Source organism: Sarcophilus harrisii, chromosome 3 (assembly GCF_902635505.1).
Source record: "Sarcophilus harrisii chromosome 3, mSarHar1.11, whole genome shotgun sequence".
NCBI lineage: Eukaryota > Metazoa > Chordata > Mammalia > Dasyuromorphia > Dasyuridae > Sarcophilus > Sarcophilus harrisii.
Window position 1 is genome coordinate 559370500 of NC_045428.1, and position 10889 is coordinate 559381388.

Consider the following 10889-nt stretch of genomic DNA (forward strand, 5'->3'; position numbering starts at 1 on the left):
GGTGCCAAGGGAAAGGAAGATGAAAGAATAAGAGCCGCTGCCCTCATGGGACTTTGCCAACTGGGGACCAAGGGGCACAAACAAGTATAATACAAAGTCAGATGTAACGGTGTGGGAGCAGGTGTGGGAAAATCTAAGAAGGGTGAGATTGATGTTAGTGGGAGTGGGGTGGGATGGCGAGGATTTAAACAGAAAGCTTCCTGGAAAAGTCAAAGAAGAAAAGAAGGGTTTCAATACATGGAGATGATGATTCACAATGATGTAGCTGGCACTGGGCTGGGTACTTGGGGTGCCTAGGTAAGAGAGAAATAGTTTCTGTCCTCAAGGAGCTTACGTTCTATCTGGGAGATAGCATGTGTGTGTGTGAGCATATGCAAAATAAAAATGTGGTCATTTTAGAAAGGAGAGATGGGATCAGAAAAGGTCTCATGTAAAAGATTGGAGCTCGAGCTGAGCTTTGAAGGAAATTAGGAATTCTAATAGGAAGAAGTGAGCAGGGAGGACAATCAAGGCATGGGGGACAGTTAGTGCAAAAGTGCAGAAGTGGAAGATGGAGCATCTGTGAAGAATAACAAGGAGGACGGTTTGGCTCATAAAGGGGAATGATGTATATACAGTATACATGTATATACAGTAAGACAGAAAACAGATCCCCTGGCAAGGGAAACAGACGGAGCACATGGAAATAGGAGATAAAATTTTGAGTTTGAAGAAGAGCAAATAATGGGAGGGAGGGGAATAAGCATTTATAGAGCACTTACTATGTACCAAGCAATGAGCTAAGTCCTTCACAATTATTTTATTTTCCCATTTGAATCTCATAAAAACCCTTCAATGCAGGTTGTGTAAATATGCCCATTTTATGACCAGCAGGACGAATACAGAGAGGATTGGTGAGACTTACATGAATTGATGCTGAGCGAAATAAGCAGAACCAGGAGATCATTATATACCTCAACAACGATACTGTATGAGGATGTATTCTGATGGAAGTGGATTTCTTTGACAAAGAGAAGATCTAACTTAGTTTCAGTTGATCAAGGATGGACAGAAGCAGCTACACCCAAAGAAAGAACACTAGGAAATGAATGTAAACTGCTTGCATTTTTGTTCTTCTTCCCAGTTTATTTATACCTTCTAATCCAATTTATACCTTCTAAATCCAATTCTCCCTGAGCAACAAGAAAACTGTTCGGTTCTGCACATATATATTGTATCCAAGATCTACTGTAACCTATTTAACATGTATAGGACTGCTTGCCATCTGGGGGAGAGGGTGGAGGGAGGGAGGGGAAAAATCGGAACAGAAGTGAGTGCAAGGGATAATGTTGTAAAAAATTACCCTGGCATGGGTTCTGTCAATAAAAAGTTATTTAAAAAAATATTAATAAATAAATAAAAAATAAATATGCCCATTTTACAGCCCAGGAAACTGAGGCAAATAAAAGTTGTTACCACTCAGAGTCACACAGTTTGTAAATATCTAACAGTTGAATTCAATTCTACCTGATTTACTCTATCCATTGTGCTACCTACCTGTCCAAGTGGTCTGCAATTAGCCTGAAGGTAACATTAAAGGGAGTAATGTAAAAGCAAGTTGGGAAGGTATATGGGAAAGTCAGATTGTAGAAAGCCCCAAATGCCAACTTAAGGAGTTTGTATTTTATTCTATAGGAACAAGTTTGCTATTCAATCATTTCTTTTTTTTTTTTTTTTTTTTTTATTTAATAGCCTTTTATTTACAGGATATATACATAGGTAACTTTACAGCATTAACAATTGCCAAACCTCTTGTTCCAATTTTTCACCTCTTACTCCCCCACCCCCTCCCCTAAATGTCAGGATGACCAGTAGATGTTAAAATATATTAAAATATAACTTAGATACACAATAAGTATACATGACCAAAACATTATTTTGCTGTGCAAAAAGAATCAGACTCTGAATTATTGTACAATTAGCTTGTGAAGGAAATAAAAAATGCAGGTGTGCATAAATATAGGGATTGGGAATTCAATGTAATGGTTTTAGTCATCTCCCAGAGTTCTTTTTCTGGGTATAGCTAGTTCAGTTCATTACTGCTCCATTAGAAATGATTTGGTTGATCTCTTGTGAGGATGGCCTGATCCATCAGAACTGGTCATCATCTAGTATTGTTGTAGAAGTATATAATGATCTCCTGGTCCTGCTCATTTCACTCAGCATCAGTTCGTGTAAGTCTCTCCAGGCCTTTCTGAAATCATCCTGTTGGTCATTTCTTACAGAACAGTAATATTCCATAATTTTCATATACCACAATTTATTCAGCCATTCTCCAACTGATGGACATCCATTCAGTTTCCAGTTTCTAGCCACTACAAAAGGGCTGCCACAAACATTCGTGACATACAGGTCCCTTTCCTTCTTTATAATCTCTTTGGATATAATCCCAGTAGTAACACTGCTGGATCAAGGGTATGCACAGTTTGATAACTTTTGAGCATAGATCCTAACTACTCTCCAAAATGATTGGATTCGTTCACAACTCCACCAACAATGAATCAATGTCCCAGTTTTCCCACATCCCTCCAACAATCATCATTATTTTTCCTGTCATCTTAGCCAATCTGACAGGTGTGTAGTGGTATCTTAGAGTTGTCTTAATTTGCATTTCTCTGATTAATAATGACTTGGAGCATCTTTTCATATGACTAGAAATAGTTTCAATTTCTTCATCTGAGAATTGTCTGTTCATATCCTTTGACCATTTTTCAATTGGAGAATGGCTTGATTTTTTATAAATTAGAGTTAATTCTCTATATATTTTGGAAATGAGGCCTTTATCAGAACCTTTGACTGTAAAAATATTTTCCCAGTTTATTGCTTCCCTTCTAATCTTGTCTGCATTAGTTTTGTTTGTACAAAAACTTTTCAGTTTGGTATAATCGAAATTTTCTATTTTGTGATCAGTAATGATCTCTAGTTCTGCTTTGGTCATAAAGACCTTCCCCTTCCACAGGTCTGAGAGGTAAACTATCCTATGTTCCTCTAATTTATTAATAATTTCATTCTTTATGCCTAGGTCATGAACCCATTTTGACCTTATCTTGGTGTACGGTATTCAATCATTTCAGTCGTGTCCAGTTCCTTGTGACTTAGCAAAGCTCCTGGACTGGTTGACCATCTGCTTCTCCAGCTCATTTGAAAGAGCAGTAAACTGAGGCAAACTGGGTTAAGTGACTTGGGCAGGATCATACAGCTAGTAAGTATCTGAGGAAAAATGTTTTTGAGCAGATATACAGGGGCCTGGATAATAACAGGAGAAAACTTTTGGGCACGGATGGTACAGATGGACTGGAGAGGGCACAGAGCAGAGGGAGGGAGGTCTTTCGTGCCCATGAGAGGTGATGAGAAAGACACTGAACTCATTACTGAAGAGAGAGGACACAGGAAGGAAGGACTTGGCAACTGATTGGAGAAAGGGAAATGAGGGAAAGGGGAAAAGGAGAGTCTAAGGAACTGACCCTGAATGGCTGGGAAGGGAGCAGCATTACCATCAGTAGAAACGTCTAGAGTAGGGTCACAGATGGGATTTTTAGGGGGGGAGGGATGGAGTTCATTTTTAATTGTTGAGTTTATCCCAGGCAACTGTAGGGCTGGGACTCGGGAAGGAGACTGGGGCCATGAACATAGATTTGGGGAAACAGCTGCATGGAGGTGATAATTGATCTCAAGGGAACAGATGAGCTCTCTAAGGAGCTGAGGAGAGAGAGAAGAGATGCCCAGTGCTCAAGGCACCGTATTCAGAAGCAGGAAGAAGTGGATTCAAATCTCACTTCTGGACTAGCTGGTTCTGAGCAAGGCTCAGATTCTTCATCTGTAAAGTGGGCATCACAATCTTGGTATTTATCTCATGGGCTGTCACATCAAATAAAATAGTATAATTAAATGTTTTGCAAACCTTAAATCAATACATATGTTTTATATATATATATATATATGTATATATATATATAATATCACAGATATATATAAAACATAGAGAGATTCAGAGACAGAGAGACAGAAGGGAGAGAGAGGGAAAGAGAAAAAAGGAGAGGGGGAGAGAGAGACACAGGGACACAGAAAGAGACAGGAGAGACAGAGAGAGAAGAAACACAGAGAGAGAGACAGAAACAGTGACAGAGAGACAGAGACAGACACACAAGAGAGACAGGAGAGAGACAGACAGACAAATATGGGGGGAAAGAGACAGAGAGACAGAGGAGAGTTATTAATAGAGGAGCTATGAAGTCTGAGACTTGAGGGGGAAATATCAAATCTAAGTAGAAAATGGATGATTTAACGGTGACTCTTCTTAGAAGGAAGGGTCAAAAAAGAGAGAGTGGGGTCAGAGAAAGAAGGGAGGAGAGTATAATTAGGAGGAAGGGGAAGGATCCGCATAGCAAACATTAGAAAAACGTCCAGGACTAGAAATAACCCACCACAGGCTGTGGGTGATGTCAGGAACAATATATTTAGTGGAGGGTGGGAGCCAAGGCCAAATTGCTCAGGGCTGAGAAGTGAGGGGGAAGTGAAGATGGGAGTGTCCCAGAGAGTGGGTCATTCTTCCTGGGAGAATAACAACAAAGGGCAGTAGAGCTATAGATAAATAGCTTACCAGGGAAAGGATAATATCATTGCAAGTGACCATGATGGAAACCAGGACAAGAGAAAGGAAGAGAGACAGGGGAGGAGAGGAGACCAATTTTAGGCTTTCCCAGGGATAAGAAATTCAGACTTTTCTGTAACCCCAACACATACACATACTCAAAGGCATTAGATAATCATTTGGGGGAGGAAAGGCAATGATTTTATGCTATTGTGAAGCAACAATATTAATTTGAATATCATAGATCAAGAGCCAATGAACGTAATGGTTACAGCTGTTGTTCAGTTATTTTATTTGTGTCTGACCCCTGTGACTCTTATTCAGGGTTTTCTTGGCAGATATACTGCAGTGGTTGGCCATTTCCTTCTCTACTTCATTTACAGATTTTTATTTTTTTATTTTTTATTTACAGATGAGGAAACTGAGGCAAACAGGTGAAGTGACTTGCTCAGGGTCACAAGCTAGTTTTTGAGACCATATTTGAACTCAGGTCTTCCTGGCTCCACTGTGCCACTTAGCACTAAGGATTTAGAGAGCTGGCTGATCTTAAAATCGAGCTTCCAGCCCAGATCTGCCACATAGTGTCTGTGTGACCAGCAGCTCCCCTAAACTATAACTGATGGAGGTGCTGACCTGCATTAGCAGAAGGTCTTTCCTCATCTGAGAGTCCCTTGTTCCCTTGATAGTACAGATCCAATCCCTTTCAGTTATAATATTGGGCTTTAGCAATATTGTCTGTATGTAAAAGGCTTCCTCCATAATCAGCCCTCCCTTCCTTAAATCTCATTCACTCGCTTGACATAGCACCCTGATGTCATGGCTCTCTTCAAGAATGAAGAACAAACAACAAAATAACTCATAACCAGGGGCAGCTAGGTGATGCAGGGCATAGAGCACCAGCCCTGAAGTCAGGAGGATCCAAGTTCAAATCTGGTCTCAGACATTTAACACTTCCTAGCTGTGTGACCCTGGGCAAGTCACTTAACCCTAACTGCTTCAGCAAAAAAAAAACCCAAATCCATAACCAGTTATCTCTAAGGTCTGGAGGGGACCCCAAAAGGTCCAGCTTGAAGGCCAACCCCCCCCGTGTCAGCTCCATTCTAGTGCTTCTTAGGGGTCTTCTTGTCAATCCTTGTACTTAATAGATAAAGTGCTCAGTACTGGTGGACCTGCTGGGCTCCACATGATCACGGTGTTGATGGAAACTCTTCTTTCTGTTGAGGTTGGGAAGGGGACCCCAAGAGTTTGGGGTCCCAGACCAGCATTGCAAGGTGTCTCAAAAGAATTAGCAGGCTCGCACCCATCTCCTTAGCCAAGGGACAAAGCAATATTTATTGCAATAATAACGGCATTACAAAGCGGTTTGAATTGTAAGGGAATTCATCAGAGAAACAAAAGCAAGGAGATGCTTTTATCCAGCTTTCAGTCACAGATATGCTCATTCTATGGCTCATAAGCAGGAAGGAGTGGTTCTGGGTGGATCAGACTGTCACTGACCAGATTACCAGTCAGAGGTGGATTGAGGAGTGGTCTTAGTCACTATTGTCTCAGGAGTTTGAGCTGTGGGAGTTTCCTGAAGCCAGAGTTATCTGGTTAAGGAGTGATCAGAATCAGACAGATTGGGTGGGGGAGTTTCCTGAGACAGAAAATCTGGAATCACCAACTTATTGCCAGAACAGAAGCCCCCCCTAACATCAGGGGGTCCCCAAATCATATTACATCATATTCCCCAGTTGTAGGCTATAGGAGGGAGTGGGGAGAGAAGGAGAGAAGGGCAGAGAGCTCAAAGCCCAGCCCTGCTGGGATCAACCAGATCTACATACCTTCTGCTTGGCCACGGGCAAGGAAGAGACAAAGAGCCAGGCTTAAACCAGCTTCCTTTCTCACATACTCCCGGGAAAAAGCGGTAACCAATCTGCCCTCCCCTCTTTGCAGCTCTAGAGTGAGGGATTGGCTCTTGAGACCCTTTCCCTTAGACCCAAGGGCCTCTCCTCCAACCCAGCAGGTGTTCACAGGAGGAGCCAGGAACTAGGAGCCACAGGTGTCTCCAGCCCTTCCAAAGTATCCAGCCCTCCCAGGCCCACCCAATGATGAGGGGTCTGTAAGCCAAAGCTCCAAGGCTCAGGGGTCCCACGGCTGACCCTTGTGGGCAGCTGTCTTTAAAGATTAGGGCCTTAGGTCACTTAGGTCACTTAGGCTGATTCTGCGATTACCTAGTCCTGATTTTGCATGTGCTTCTCCCCCAGTTGAATGTAAGCTCCAGGGAGGAAGCACATTTCATTTTTGTCTTTATATTTCTCCCCACCCCATTCCACCCATTTTTGTATCTGGCACAGAGACTTTTTGTTTGGTTAATTCATATAGTGCTTGGCGCTGGTCTTGGAAGAAAGGTTCAAACCCGGTTTTAGACATTTCTTCTTCTGCCAAATGAGAATAATAATACTTAGCTCAAAAAGTTATCAGACTCAAATGAGATAAAGTATGTAAAGTGTTTTGTAAACTTGTAAAAAAAATCTGTTATATAAATGTTATTAATACAGAAGATTTATTAGACAAACCAAGACTGGATCATTCAGCCTTTGTTTGAAGGGAAGGGGGAAGGAGTAAGCATTTATTGAGCACCTACTATATACCAGGTATATAAAGCACTTAGCAGTGCTTTACAAATATTATCTTATTTGATTCTCCCAATAAGATACAAGGTGGATATTATTATTATCACCCTTTTGAAGAAACTCACAGGTTAAGTAATTTGCCCAGACACTTTGAATTCAGGTCTTCCTGACTCCAGGTCTAGCACTCTACGCACTATGCTACTTAGTTGCCAATCTAGCGTGTCAATAGCACTTACTATGCCTCAGGCACAGTGCTAAGTAAGCACTTTGCAACTATCTCATTTGAAGACCGCTTGTCTTTTTTTATTAATATCTTTAACATTAAATGTGTCCTAACAAAGTTCATTAGGAAGAACAAAAGATCAGGAACTTCAAAGAAGCCAGGGATAAAAGATGTAAAAGAAGTAGATTTAGCAATAGCAGACCTTAAACTATATTATGAAATGAAGGCATTGTTGTTATAACATACAAAATAGAATAAAATATAAAATTGAAGAGGCAGTTAGATGGTGTAGTAGACAGAGTACTCATTCTGGAGCCCAGAGAACCTGAGTTCAAATGTGGTCTTTAGCACTTTGAACAAGTCACTTAATCCCAATTATCTCTATCTGGTAATTTTGGTTATTTTAAATTAAAATTTTCTTGTATAAATAAAACTTTTATAGCCAAGAATAGAAGGAATGCAGAAAACTAGGGGAAAACTTTCATAGACATTCTCAAATAGGATGTGATTGGGTTGGAATACTGCTGTGGTGTAGAAAATGAAGAGCTGGATGATTTAGAAAAACATGGAAAGATTTGGACTTTGATATTCACTTTCAGAGAAACAGATGACAAGTGGAAATAAGTATTGTCTGATTTTACCTATATGTGTATGTTTATAGATGCCATATATCTGTATTTTATTGTAGCCTTCTTCGGGGAGAGGAAAAATTTTTTTAAATGTATGGCAGAGAACAAAGGAAAACTTACAAGGAAGCAAAGAAAAGCTGGGCAGCTTTGAAAACAGTGTGCAGTAGTTATTAGGCTTCCTTGAAACAGAAATTTGTTGTTTTATAGTGAACCCTCTCTCTTGTTCTGCTGTGTACATGGAAATGTTTTTTTTTCTTTAATCATTTTGTATTTAACTTCATAATAAGTTTTTAAAAATTTACACACTCCCCCCATTCAATATGTCCTTTTGCTGAAATTGCTTATATTACAGAAGATTGAAAGATTTCAGATCAAGTTCTTTAACTGTTCATCATGAAACCACACTTTTATCATATTGGATATTATATTTACCTTGGACAATCCATTGTTCCATGTCAGGTCTTGATTGTAGACCATTGGATTTTTGTTTTATCTTTGTTGATACTCAAAGATTTTGGGATAGTTTTATTTTTTGTTTAATTAACATATTTATTCTCTCTCTCTCTCTCTCTCTCTCTCTTCACTTCCCCAGTTTAACTGAACAAAAATTAAGTAACATACCCAGAACATACACTCAGTCAAGCAAATTCCTACATGTTCCAAAGATGTTAGTCTCACTCTGCATCTTTTATCCAGAAGGGGGCAGCATGCCTATCTCATCAGTCTGCAAGACTCATGGTTGATTATTGCATTGATTAGATTTCTCAAGTCTTTCAAAATTCTTTTTTCTTTATAATAAGACTTCAATCTTAAATGGAGAGGGGGGTAATTCAATAATTCAGTTCTAGAGGCAGGGAATGCCCCTGCAATGAATGAATGAATGAAAATAAAGTGTATTTTTTACACTTTTAAAAAATGTTTTTTATTTTAAATACAATAAACACTATCCCCCAAAGCACCCACATCAACGTCCTGACAAAGAACATTCCTTGAGCAGCAAGGAAAGGTTTAAAGAATGTCTTTTAGAATGACTTTTGATGAATAAACAAATTTTTACTGGTAGAAAGCCCTGATCCCTGTAGCTCTGTTCCAAAGAAGAACCAGAATACAAAGTTATTGGAATATTATTGTTCTTTTTTTTTTTAATTTAAGTCCACTATAAATTTATATTGCACAATTTCCCTGGGCCCTCACTGATGCTAGGTAGTCCTACTATCTCTCTCTCTCTCTCTCTCTCTTTTTTTTTATTATAGTAACTTTTTATTGACAGAATCCATGCCAGGGTAATTTTTTTTTTACAACATTATCCCTTGCACTCACTTCTGTTCCGATTTTTCCCTCCACCCTCCACCCCCTCCCCTAGATGGCAAGCAGTCCTATATATGTTGAATATGTCCTAGTATATCCTAGATACAATGTATGTGTGCAGATCAAACAGTTTCTTGTTGCACAGGGAGGTTGGATTCAGAAGGTAGAAACCCGGGAAGAAAAACAAAAATGCAAACAGTTTACATTCATTTCCCAGTGTTTTTGTTTTTTTTTCCTTTAGGTGTAGCTCTTCTTTCATCATTGATCAATTGAAACAATTAGGTCTCTTTGTCAAAGAAATCCCATTCATCAAATTACATCTTCATACAGTATCGTTGTTGGCTTATATAATGATCTCTTGGTTTCTCATTTCATTCAGCATCAGTTCATTAATTCTCTCCAAGCTTCTCTGTATTCATCTTGCTGGTCATTTCTTACAGAACAATAATATTCCTAACATTCATATACCACAATTTCCCAACCATTCTCAAGATGGGCAGCCCTCAGTTTCCAACTTCTAGCCACTACAAAAGGCTGCCACAAACATTTGGCACATCAGGTCCCTTTCCCTTCTTTAGTATCTCCTTGGGTATAAGCCAGTAGAAACACTGTTGGGTCAACGGGTATGCAGTTTGATATCTTTTTGGGCATAATTCCAGATTGCTCTCCAGAATGGTTAGATTCGTTCACAGCTCCACCAACAATGTATCAGTGTCCCAGTTTTCCCACATTCCCTCAACACTCATCATTATTTTTCCTGTCATCTTAGCCAATCTGACAGGTGTGTAAGTAGTATCTCAAGTTGTCTTAATTTGCATTTCTCTGATTAATAATGATTTGAACACTCTTTCATATGAGTGGTAATGATTTTAATTTCATCATCTGAAAATTGTCTGTTCATATCCTTTGACCATTTATCAATTGGAGAATGGCTTGGTTTCTTATAAATTAGAGTCAGCTCTCTATATATTTTGGAAATGAGGCCTTTATCAGAACCTTTAACTGTGAAGATGTTTTCCCAGTTTGTTGCTTCCCTTCTAATCTTGTTTACTTTAGTTTTGTTTGTACAAGAAGCTTTTATTTGATGTAATCAAAATTTTCTATTTTGTGATCAATAATGGTCTCTAGTTGTCTTTAGTCAAATTTCTTTCCTCTTCCACAAGTCTGAGAGATAAACTATCCTATGTTCCTCCAATTTGTTTATAATCTCGTTCTTTATGTCTAAATCATGGACCCATTTTGATCTTATTTTGGTATACGGTGTTAAGTGTGGGTCCATGCGGAATATTATTGTTCTATGGGAAATGATAAGCAGGCTAATTTCAGAAAAGCCTGGAAAGATTTATATGAACTGATGCTGAGTGAAGTGAGCAGAACCAGGAGAACATGGTACAAGGCAACAACGAGATTATGTGATGGTCAACTGTGATGGACTTGGCTCTTCCCAACAATGCAGTGATCAAAGACAATTCCAATAGGCTTGA